Source organism: Oxyura jamaicensis, chromosome 5 (assembly GCF_011077185.1).
Source record: "Oxyura jamaicensis isolate SHBP4307 breed ruddy duck chromosome 5, BPBGC_Ojam_1.0, whole genome shotgun sequence".
In the NCBI taxonomy this organism is placed as follows: Eukaryota; Metazoa; Chordata; class Aves; order Anseriformes; family Anatidae; genus Oxyura; species Oxyura jamaicensis.
The window spans coordinates 26,005,354-26,018,853 of NC_048897.1; positions in this window are offsets into that span (position 1 = coordinate 26,005,354).

Here is a 13,500-nt window from a genome sequence, read left to right on the forward strand (position 1 = left end):
AAGAAAAGAAAAGAAAAGAAAAGAAAAGAAAAGAAAAGAAAAGAAAAAAAAGAAAAAAGAAAAAAGTAAAAGGTGCTTGGAGGAAATGTTCACCCCAAATCTGTATGAAATAAGTTTGTGAGTGGAGGGTGGGTGGGTGGTGCAGGGGCTGAGGAATTGTCAAAGCTTTCTCTCTGTTGAATTTCTATGATACATTTCAGACTCAATATCCTTTTTTTCTGATTGGACCTCCAGGTTAAAGAATCAGAGTTGAAGCAGAAAGTTATACGCAACTTAGGAAGCTGCAGGTACCCAATCTTATCTCAGCTAAAGAGAGAATTATCCAGCATCAGAATTTTCATCCATTTTCCATCTTTCCCTACAAACTTTGCCCTACGCATCTCTTTAGATCATTGTGATTATAAAAAGACTACTTGCTACATTCTTAAACTTCTCTCTATATAGAAAAAAATGATGTGATGATAGTCATTCCAAAATGTAGGATGTTTTTGGTATAGATGTCATGTCAAAAACTCTAACAGCTATATAACTGGATGGATGATTTTCCAAGTAGTTTACAGAATGGATTTCACATGCATTCTGGTTTGAAATGGTCTAAAAATACTTCTCACACCTAATTTACTTCATTCTACCCAAAATGGAATCAGATATTACATGCAGGATGTGAAAAACCTAGAGATCTAGACACACTTAACAGCCTCCTAAATACAGCAAATGGATTTAAGGCTTCTTGGTCCTGCTCTATTAAGAATGGAAAGAGAACCCTCAGAGGATATTTGGGCCACCTGACTGGAACGTGTAGTACACATTCAGGACACTTGAAATTATCATTTCTGTAGTAAACAACATTGCAAGAGCATTCAGAAGTAACTTCTGATGTTTGATTCAGGCAGCTCAGAGCTGTTCCTTTGATTCAATTAATTGTAATGTAAAAGGAAAAAAAAAACTCATTACACTGCTGGAAATATGGAGCTAAGCCTTGTACATTCACACACAAGCTCTAGTTAGGACACCAGTCTGTCATCAGTGTAGTGGGGCATTACCAACAAGTATGGTGTTTCTTCTGTCAATATTTGTTCTAGTCTTTAAATAAATAAATTACCTGCATGTATATGTCTCCACAAAGGTTTGCATGTTAAATTTGCTGTTATCAGATCACAGAGGGTGTAAGATAAATTTGACTACATTCACTTGAAAGATCTAATGCTCCCTTCTCTCTCTGGTGATTTACCACAGACATATTGTAGGAACATCATCTCAGAGACATGGTCAAAAGACAAAAAAATGGATTACAGCAGGAAAATAATATACTTCTTTTACTTTTATATACTCTTACTTTTATACTTCTTTTTACTTTTCTAGATATAGTACATAATATGATAATTAAAGGATATCTCATTGAATTCAATTTAAAGTAAAAAATGGTTTTCTTTGAGTAAATGATAATTCACTTAAAAAAAAAAAAAGGAAATTACTACAATGGCTGTGAAAAAAAAAACAAACAACTTTTTTTTTTCCCATTTTCATAAAGATCTGAAAAGAGTTGAAGAAGAATGTACTGAAGCTGTTTATGTGACACCCCTTACATGTCTTTGTTACATATCCAGTGGACAGGTGATTTTACATCACATTTTCTACTCGCTGTACAAATTTTCTTACAACAGTGGTTCCTACCTTAAAATGAACAGAGCTTTAATGGAAAAGTATTGCAGAGGTGAACAGAGGATAACAAATTTTTCTTTCCTCTGTCCATATTTTTTCTTTAAAAATGTATGAATTTCTGTTTTCTAATATATTTTAAGCCAGGCAACTTGCTGCTTGATATTTTCTCAACTAATGTTCTCAACTAACTTTTGTTTTATTTCCCTTTTCCTTGTAAGTCCCGTCTTTCTTGTGTTCTTTTTAAAGGAAAGTACTACTCTCATTAAGTTTCCATATACTGCTGGCATTTGTATTGGCAAGATAGAGTACATGAGCTCTACCTTCTAATGCATTAGTGTATAGAAAGGACGAGTAAATGTATTTGCTTTTGTTTTATTAGCTATTAAAAATGGTCTATCTGTTTTCTAAAGAACAGGTATTAGTAAAAGATGTTAAGCCTCTGTACACTAACAAATATGCTATTGGGATATAAAGTATGCAGAGCCATAGTAACCTATTTTGGCACCTTTATTCTACATGTTGGGAGCATATACCACATCCTACAATTATCTATCAAGTGTCCCTACTGCTGTGGCTTAGTATTTCTTCTAGTTTTGGCTGCTATTCTGATATGCAAATGAGCAAATAATCAGCTTATTCCCCCAAATCAGGTGCAATAACTATATCTGCTAGGCAGCATCTTTTTAGAGTTCCAGAAAATCACACTAGCTGTGCCAAAATCCTCTGGCCATATTTTAGTAAATCACCAAAAACAACTGCTCAGTGGAGGGCCTGCATGCTTCAAGATTTTTTCTGCTTTTTCCTTTCCTGCTGCTGGTGATGCTGATATCCCTTCTTCCTGGCTATGCACATGAAATCCAAAGAGCAGGCCCAGACAAGGAGCTGCTATGGGTGAGTTCCATAACCAGCAGGAATCCATCACTAGATACTGTCCCAGGCAACAGGCTAAAGTGTTGCCTCTGTTCCTCTGCAAGGTGAGTACAGAAATACAGAACAACCTGACATCCTTGAAAAGGTAAAACTGTATTATCCAGTAGCTTTGGGCTTTGAATCTGAATTTTAGGGGAACAGCTGGCTGGAAGATGCAGGGACTTTGGACATAGTTAAACTGGAGTGTGTTACATCTGTTAAGTTTTATGCATCTTTTCATCCTGGAGCATTAAGGAGGTGTAATTACTGTAAATTTCTAATGGTATGAAATACTTGGATAGGCTCTGCTTCCTTCCAGAGATCTGCATATGATCCACCACCCATCCATACATGCACAGAACTAATAGGAGGACAAAGACCTTGGGCTGACACGGAGAAGGGACTGTTCTTTAAACCTACAATTGGTATAACTTTATTTCCAGAAGTCACTGAGACAAACAAGGATCCCAGATGGTTAATTGGTGACCTCTGACTATATCTCTGTATAAAGGTGGATGTGAATTATTTCTTTATAAGCTGTTCTCATAAATAGTCTTTACCTTCAAATGGTATTATGACAGCTGACTGGTTACTGGTAAACAAAGTCATTGCGCCTGACAGAGCTGAGTGCAGGATTCAAACTAAAGTTAGCTGTACTAAGACTCTGTCAAGAGTTATTGTCACAAAAATTCCAGACTAGGAGGGGGAATGAAAAGTGTTGCCTGAAGATATTGTGACGTGATCTGGGGCCCAGGAAGGAAAACGGGAAGAGGGGTAGAGAGTAGATAAGCTTAGATATGTGCCAGTTCTTGACTGATACATTTGTAATATACATTATATATTGAGAACTCTAAACATTGCCCTGTGTACTTTATTGTGAAATATCTTTTTTTTTTTCTTTCTAATGAGAAATATGCTTTCTAAGTGGACTCCACAAAAGAACGCACAAATGTAATATGCAATGCTTATGCCTAGTTTCCAGGAGGCAACTAGCAGAATACTAACCTCAGGTAGGTAAGAAAAGTAGTTGATTGCTAGCAAAAGATCTGTAATTTTGCAAAATATGAAGATGTATACTTGTGAAGGGCAAAAAAAAAGTCATTTGGAGTTATACCACCCTGCTAATGCATTAATAATTTACTGAGCTTTATGAACGAATCATAAAAACCTCCCTAACACCAGAACTTTTGGTTCTTGGAGGTAAATGCTCAGCGGGGGCATACATTTTTCCTGCAGGGTATTCTCATTTTGCACGCAGTTTCATGAGTTTCTCCTTTTATGAGTGTCTTGTGCAATGCTATCAGCCTTGCGGAACAGGATGAAGCAGGGTGTTTTAGCATTTCGATCTCGCACTTGCTCTTTCCAGAGAACAGTATAGTGGCTGAGTAGATCAGCTGATTTCACACACATGTCCATTTTCATTGGCCCTGGATAAACATCTGTGGTAATTTTTTGCTAATATTTACTCAAAGAATTATCTGTATATATTCCAGGGAACAGCTGCGCTATACCCTACTTCAATGCATTCTGGCAGTTGCACTTATTTCCAAGACCGCTATCTGGTTTCCCATATGCTATTACTTACATGGCACCCACAGCCTACTTTGCTGTCTGTTGTTTTGCTCTTTGGTTGTGAGACTTTTGTGGCAGAGAGGAACCTTTTGCCTAATAATTACATGTCTAACAGAGCAGACTTTTGTATTTAGATAGATAGATAGATAGATAGATAGATAAAGACAGCAGTTTAGCTGCTTTCTATCTGCTCATCTCTTTGTACCTCCTTCCACAGCAATGTACTCCAAGACTGGCTGTAGTGTACCTGGCTCCTTCCTGTAGTGTACCTGGCTCCTGTATTTCTCGATTCATTGGTCCTATAGTGTGCCATCTTTCCTGAATTCCCAACACTTCATTTTTTCTAGACAGATAATCTGAGCTATGTATTTTAAAGCAACAGACTGCCTGACATAAAATTGGAGCAAGCAAAGCCCAGTCTGTAACCAGTGGTAACAGAAAAGAGTGGGATCCAGATCCAAACTTGCTCAGGCTTTGAGAAGACGTAAATCATTATTTCAGTGTTAATGTTCCAGGATACATTCAATTTATCCTGGGGGTAATTCAAATTAATTGTCACAATGTATGGCAGAGAACCCTACTTTAGCATCTCTTCTAAAGGCTAGCTGTAGGGGTAGTGTGCAATGGTTTACAATACTGGTTTACAATACTCAAGAATTCATCTCCATAAATGGTAGTAGTTTTTTGATTTTACAATACTGGTTTACAATACTCAAGAATTCGTCTCCATAAATGGTAGCAGTTTTTGGTAACGGCACAGAAATTTTCTAGGCAAGTACTTCCAGACAGTGGCTTCCTATGATATTTGATGTAAATATTCATTTAGAAACTATTTATGTTAAATTTCAGGGGCTTAGGGACAATTTATACCAGAACAGCATTACCAGCTCGCAGGACTGTCACAGGTTTAGAGATATTCTCATTTGCTTAAATTTACTTTTCATGGATAGACAGCAAGAAATGCTCTGCTAAAATTCTGGTTTAGCCTTAAATATTTCAAAGGCTTAAGTATGAGACCAAAATGTAGAACAACCATTGTCCTTGCTTAGGTGTCCAATGTGATCCCCAGTTTAGGGAGATCATATAAGAAATACATATTTTTTATAGGCAGGTGTAGCATTCATTGAATTTGGGTTAAAGGAAATATTATAATTCTTTGAATAGTTTAGCAATTGTCTGTATGCTGATATAATAATCGCTCCCTGTTACATAGCAGGCTAAATGTAAACCTAGTTCTATGGGCTTGTAAAACAAAGTCAATGGATTTATGCCCATTCATAACAAACCTGAGCTGTCCAACAGTTACTTGGCCAGGTCTAACATGCAAGTTAAGCTGAATTGTACTTCAAGTCCTAGTTTGAATTGCTTTACTTTTTTTTTTTTTTTTTGATATATTTTTTTTTCCTTTAAGGGAGGCTTTTTCAGTCTTTCCAAAGGACTTATCTAAGTTATAAATACCTTTATCTTATTTTTAAATGCTATATGCTTACACAGTTATAAACCAAATTAAACATTGTCAGCAGGAGTTCCTTGAAGTCACTCTATAAAAACTGAGCAGAGGCTGCAATGGTTCCAGAGAACCCAAGCTTTTCTAAGGTTTCTATCTCAAGCAGCCTCTCGCCTTGCTATCTGCAGAGTGGTCAGATACCTCTGGAAGGCTGCTTATCAGGATATTAAATGAGATTACCAAATGTCACAGGAAACAATTTTGCAAAGGAGCCAGAGGGCCTAAGGAGGCAGAAAAATCCAGTGTTGGCTAGTCCATGGCACTGCCTTTCTTGATTCAGCTAGCTAAGAGTCAAACAGCAGATGAAAACAGGAACTAAGAGCTCTGCAGAAAAAAAAACTTACTTTTCCCTAAAGTTTTGTGTTTTCCCTCCATCTTGTTTGAGACAAAGGTGATTTTCTCCTCCTCCAGCAAGAGATCTGCATGACTGATATGCCTCCTGGCAGCCCTTCTTGTTTGCTTCAGCCTCTGGGATACCAGAACTCTCCTTCCAACCTTTTGCACTGCTGGTTGCTATGTACTGCAAGAGGCTGAGGTGCCTCACTGCAAGCACTAACCACTCATCAGCTCTATCCTTTAGTGTAGTGATGCAGCACTTTCAGGCAATTCACCTTCTGCCTTTGAAATCTCCACTGGGCTCCTCTATTTGCTTCTAGTTGGATTTTACTGGTGAATCCTGTTTCCCTCTCAAAACAGGAAAAAACATGACTCTTTTATATAATCCCTAGATTGCATTATAGTATGGAAAGGAAAGCATCACTTTTCCCTGTTTTCCCAGTAATTAGTAATGCAAACTAGAATTTTTTCATGGTTAGGTAGGCATTATTTTCTGTACAAATGAAAAGCCATTTCCAAGCTGGGACCTTGAAGAAATAGAGAGACTTAAACAAACACAGAACCACAGAATCACAGAATAATCTAGGTTGGAAGAGACTTCCAAGATCACCGAGTTCAATCTCTGACCTAACACTAACAAGCCCTCCACTAAACCATAGCACATCTAAACGTCTTTTAAAGACCTCCAGGGATGGTGACTCAACCACTTCCCTGGGCAGCCTATTCCAATGCCTAACAACCCTTTCAGTAAATAAGTTAAAGTAAATAAGTAAAGTAAATAAAGTAAATAAATAAGTTAAAGTAAATAAGTAAATAAGTAAATAAGTAAATAAGTAAATAATATCCAACCTAAACTTCCCCTAGTGCAACTTTAGCCCATTCCCCCTCGTCCTGTCACCAGGCACGTGGGACACAAGTAGACAAATACTCTATAATTCCTAAAGATGTTAGATAGAAATAGGCAACCTGGCAGCTGTACATTGAAACAAACAACTGTTGGAATAAGCGTGTCTAGCTATGACTATCAATCATTAAGGTTATGAGAATGCAGAATTCCCTTTTTAAATGGTATTTGAAAATGAAATGTGTTATGGTGAGAAGTGTCAAAATCCTCCTCCTTCATTTCCGAACATACTAACTAGAAAAATTGCCCTTTTTTTGCTTTTGTGCCACAGAAAGAGCATGTTCATCCAAACCACCCGCATCATCACTCTATTCACACAAGCTTCGCTCCTTGAATCCCTACTTCACCCACTGCCAGTACAGAAAAGCAGCTAAAGAGAGGCTCTGACTTTGCCCAGTTGTAAATAGTTTTGATATCTCCATGTATCCCTGCTAGGACACATACTCCACACTCATCAGCCAAACAGCTGAAAAATTGGTCTATGAACAAGGCTTGATTTGCACTGAATTTCACTGGGACAGCACAAGAGTATTTTCTGAATCGAAAGGAATACTTTCCCACGTAATGAAAATACATAATGTTATCAACAGGAACATGCACACTCCAGGTAGTAATGATTTCAAACAGCCCAGCTTCAATCAGAAATCTTGGGATACTTACACAGATGTCTGATATAATTAACTACAGGACCAATATATTCTATTGTTTCAACAGTAGATTTTACTAAAAACAAAGACAGAATAACCACATAACCTGATTGTCTTCTGATAAGGACATATCTTCCTTGGTCCCGCTCTTCCCCCTGGTTTCTAGGACTTAGGATTCCCAAGGTCTAGTCTTCCTATTAAAGATGGAGGAAAAGAGAGAATTCAGTACCTCATGCTTTTCCATGTCCTGTGTAATCAGGTCATTCAGCAACAGAGCCACATTTTCCCTAGTCTTCCTTTCGTCACCAATATCTTAGAGAAGCCCTTATTGTTGTCTTTTGCATGCCTGGCCAGATTCAATTCCATTTGGACTTTAGCTTTCCTAACTTCATCCCTGGATGCTTGAACAATGTCTCAATACCAGGTCTCAGTGATCTCAGTACCAGTTCTTACCCTGAGTACTGTATTTTGATTCAAAATAGACTTAAATTTCCTGAGTGAAAGGTGTTGATCTGCAAGTGAATGTAATTACAAAGAGAACATGGGGCATATGCAGTGGCAAGACAGATTTCCATAGGCTCTGTTTATTTCTTTACCTTTGCTGCACCACTTCTTAGCTATCAACCAGAACATCTTTCAGGTGTGTTGCTCCCCATTTAGTCAGTCAGGAAAGAAGTTCATAGTGATGTTCAAGATTATTTCCAGGTATCTGTGACAGAGACAATATCATTTGTCTTTCATATCACATAAAAGAAGCCACATGTAAATTGGCAAGCTCTGCATATACACTGGCTGACTCTTATATTCAGCTCAATATATTTAACCTCCAGGAATAAATGGTTCTTCTATTTGCATTAGATTTACTAGGAAATTCCTTCAAGTAAAACTTTTATTTTATTTTATTATTTTATTTTGGTAATAATAGCAGAAACAAATGCATTTGACATTGTAGTACTTCACACCAGTGAAATTTTAGCTGAAGAATTTCAGATTTGGAACCTGTATGGTTATGGGCTATATGGCTACTATTAAGAAGAGGTGTGGTATTTATTTGGGGTAAAATGAAGTGGGTCTTCTGTACTTTTTTTCTTCCAGAAAATTAGAAATTTCCTTTCAGCTTCTTGTCTACACAGTGCATCTTAGAATTAACCATACACTTCTGGATGGAAACCAACCAACAAATGGTAATCTTCACTATTGTTACTGTTCTTCTAGATAATGGTTTGAATAGATGTTTGTTTGTTTACTTGTTTTTTCACAGATGCTTGGCTCAAAGTTGTTTCTTTAGTGTTTTGGCACCACGGAAAACAACTTTTTGGCAGTACTGTGCACTGTCTGTATCTGTTTACTTACTAAATATTTTCTTTTACAATACTGTCATAAGAATCCCCCTTCACTCCAATGGAAAATACTGATGTAGTCAAACAGCAGATTCTCCACTAATAACTAACAGAATGGGAAATTGCTAAGACCAGAACTCTGTAAATTCATTACTTATTAAAATAATATAGAAAATTTATGAGTTACTAAGAATATATTGGTAATAAAGTATTACTAATAACACAACTATTAAATATATCTGCAAATTTACATAGTTATATGTAAAGCTGGAATGCTTATCTTAGTAGTATAGAGCTGATTTTCGTTTTTGATATCAAATCATTATAGCTCTTTGTACAAACTTATAAATTGGTATCTGTTCTGGACATAGTTCCATTCAGTGTTTTCTTCATGATTTGGATAATGATATTTCTTGATGATACCAACCTTGGATAGTAAACAGGTACACTGGAAGGAATAAATAAATAAATAAATAAATAAATAAATAAATAAATAAATAAATAAGGGAAAAAAAAAAAAAAAAAGAATTGTCATCAAAATTATCCAGATAAGCTGAAAAAATATCTAATATTAAGATCAGATCATAAAAATTATTTGAACTGTTGATTTGTGGTTGGCGGAAGAAACATAGGAAATTCAGAGGAAATTAGGTACCAAAAAGCAGCCAGGAAAGTGGCATATAGTTTGCTATAATTTCCAGTTAGCATGTTAGTAAAACAGCATCATATTAAGTTCCATTCAGTTATTCCATGTTTACCACGGAATAAATTTGAGACTCTTATGCTTCCAAAGCATTACCACTCAATCTAATGGATGCAAGATACCAGGAATTTATAATGCAGCTTCATCCCTGTTAGAAAAACTACCAAATTAGACTTCAACCTGTGACAACTTCAACCTTAGACAACTACCTGTGGTTCTTACTATGATTACATTTCCTGCTGGCAATAGTAGAGTATCCGAAATCATCATCAGACTTATGGTTATCCTCAAATAAAGCAGTCAAGGATATATAAATGACACCCAAAGTGCTTGGGACATGAAGAACAATTTATACATTATTAATTACAACTTGCAGGTTATGGTAGAGACACATGAACAAAAAGGCCTGTTCATAACAACTTCAGATCAGTTTGGCCTGCTCAATTGCTTTTCCAGAAGGTGCTCTTTTAGCTCATCTTAACCAGTGCTGCGGTGCCCTCAAGAAACAGTATGCCATACACAAACCTCTTTTGTGATCATGGCCAGACCTTAAGATGCAACATTGCCATTCTACCGGGTACTTCCTTCCACTTTTCTTCACTTATCTCCCAAAATTCCCATGAGGGGGGACACCGGAAAATTCTCAGAATGCCTGCCAGGGCATATTCTGAGGCAGCACTTCCATCAAGTGTAGTTTTATCCTTTGTGTTGTCAGGGGCAAAGTGAAAAACCAATGCAGAGGAGATCTTTATCTGGAGCTGTTTCTCCAAAACAGACTATCACACCATTTCTTCCCTGGTTTAAATCAGCATGTGTCAAGAAGGCTGCCAACAAAAGCATTGTTTCAGACCTTCAGCATTTCAACAAACACAGCTTTCACACTACAAAATGTGGCTTTGAGATCTAAGTGCCTTATTTCCGGGTATGTCAAACTGAAGAGGGATTTAATTTGTGCACCCAGAGTGTAGGCACTTAAAATATTAATCAGTGCAAAAAGCTCTAGCCTCCATCCTCTCTTAGCATTTAACCTGCCATTCTGGGTTATTAAATACTGAGCTTTGTTATGCATTGCCTTAGACAGTGGCTAGGGCTTGTTGTGTATTTAAGATTTTAATGGGATTTTTCCTGGCTAATCTTATATGTGGGAACTGTAAAGTGTAAAACAGTCATTGCTCTTTACATAAGGAGACCAATATATTTACCTATTCATTTACAATTCTGGCTCTGACCAGGTTTCTCAGGTGTTTCTACCCTAACCCGTTATTTTCCAAGGTGTGAACCAGCACAAATATACTTTCAATGCCTCTAATTTTTAAACTTCTGAGCAAGAAGCCAACTCTGCAAATCAGTTTTTATTTAACATGGAACCCTCCCCGCCACACACTAAAACAAACAAACAAACAACAAAAAACATTCAACCAACAACAAAAAAATAAACAAAAACAAAACAACAACCAAAAACAAAACAAAACAAACAAACAAACAACAAAAAACACACCTGTTGTAGTTAAGAAGTTAAAAAGACTCATTACAAGCCCATGGAATTTTCCCCTTGGTTCTCTCATAGAAAAGTAAACTGTCAAAGCAGATTGATATTATCAGGGTGGATCATCTCCCAGGACCACTAGGTTTAATGGGTTGCACAACAAAGACATAATCATTACTTCCAGTAGACTTTAGGGAAAGTTGAGAAAAGGTTTCACTTTTTGCTTTGAGAACAACGTGGGAAGTTTTGTGAATATCTACAAAGGAATCATTCAGTGGATAAAGTTTAATTGAGTAGCAGATTTTATAGGTCAGACACACTGAAATCTGTTTCTAATACCTGACAATCTAGGGTATTATAATGTTGTAGTTCTGAAAACATACAGAATTTGCATTATGAACTCCTGTTAATATTTATAAGTTCAGCTTGGAACTACTAGATAATATCTGTGGTAGTGATCATGGAAAGAAAACACCTTGAATTTCCTCAGCTAGTGTATAATCAGTGCAAATGCAATGAATTTATGTGAGCCATGACAAGCTGCTTCAAATTAGGATTCTAGTTTGATGGATGTACATAAATAGCATAGTCATTATCTATTGGATTAAGTGTTTTATAAATTGTAAGACAAAACACAAAATCATTTAAGCATTTTTGATAAGCAGTGGTTACAGCAAAACTGAATATACAAAGCCTAAAAGAATGTACTGAAGTAAGCATTGTACAGCTCCAGCGTGGTAAAATTACGTCTGGTTACATGCAACCAAAATGACTCCCAACACAGTGAATGGCTTTTCTCCCTGTTTTCACCTACAGGCACTTGCCTTGATCTGACCTACCTTCACTTGGTGCAGGATACAACTGGACTGAGGTCCTGGGAGCTGAAAAGTTCTGTGAAAAACAGGGCTGTCAAATCTATTTAAGCCAAATTTTGAGATCAGTCTTTGTCAAACTGCCTAAGTAGCACTCAGCTGGGCAACACTTCATTTACTGATGTGTATATGCCTCCTCCCGTCAAATCTTCCCTTAGAAAAATAAGATTGTGTTTTGGAGACAATTCTCTGTCATTGTGAATCTCTGAGTCAAGAACAGACATTGGTCTAAATGATTTGCCCTAAATCAAATGTAAATTGGTAATTTACATGAAAAAAATACAGGATAAAAAGTGCATGAGAATGTATTCTGATTAAAGATGTCGTCTGCTTCAACAAAAATGATCACAATGATCTCTGATTGCTTTAAGTCTTTGAGTCTTGAAATGTATTAGGAGTAGTTTTGAATATCATTGAAAGAGCGTGCAACTCACATGCTTCAGGTTTACTTCTGCGCAGTTCCACTGAGCTATGCTGAGCTACTTTGAAAGTACACCAGCATGGGAGACTTGAATTTCCTGGAGTCTTGAATTCAATCCAAAAACCGTAAGAAAAGAAAGCGCTCCCCACCTGTTTGCATGAATGATTCAGAGAGAACAAATGAGCATACAAAGGAGTTCCAAAACTGCAGGATCCACACCATAAAAGCAAACTTACTTTTCCTGTTTCTCTTCATGTTGGACAGAAAAAAGAATATGAAGATGGACAGCTTTCTGGATTATGATTGTTTCAGAAAGTTTAAGAGCTCATTGTCTACTATGAAACATACAGCAATATTATTTTTTTTTTAATCTGGGGATTGTAGGAAACTAACTTATTTTTTCTCACTCATAAAGACAGAAAAAATGACTCCTCATTTTCTCTATCAAAAATGTTATTGCATTGATAAAGCTAATAACGGAAGACAACCCTTTGTGTCAATATTAATCTGAGATAAAAATTATAAAATAATCTAATTCACTTTCAATTTCCAAAAAATCAGCCTCTTACTCAAGTCATTTCCATGAATTCCTAATAAATTCCACTGTAGACAAGCTTTCTTCGTAACTCTTTGACACCTGTTGCATAGAAACTGTAAGGTATTATCAGTTAAGATCTGTATTTGATTCATTATTGCATGTCTTATTTGCTCTAATACAGCATTTTAAATTTGCAGTATCCAGAAAGAGTTCCAGAAGCATAGTAGCAACATTACTTTTTTATTAAGATGGGGAAGGATAATAGCATTGAGCTTAATTTGAGTCAACAATCAAAAAATTGCTCCCACATAATTACTTTAAATTAATCAGCAACAGAACTCAGTGTTTTCACCATTAAGCAGCATCTACTATTATTTCACTTATAAAATTGAAACATACACAAATACTATATTGCAGTGAAGTTAAATACATTCTAGCACAAATTACAGTTGTTCTATCGCATACCATATTGTAAGAAGAAGGAAAAAAAATACTGAGGGCACATGAACAACTGATAGAGGGATGTTTCCCTAAAGCTAGCTGTGGGTCAATATAAACAAGAGATAACTGTGCTTTGTCGTATCATACAAAAAGGATCATAGC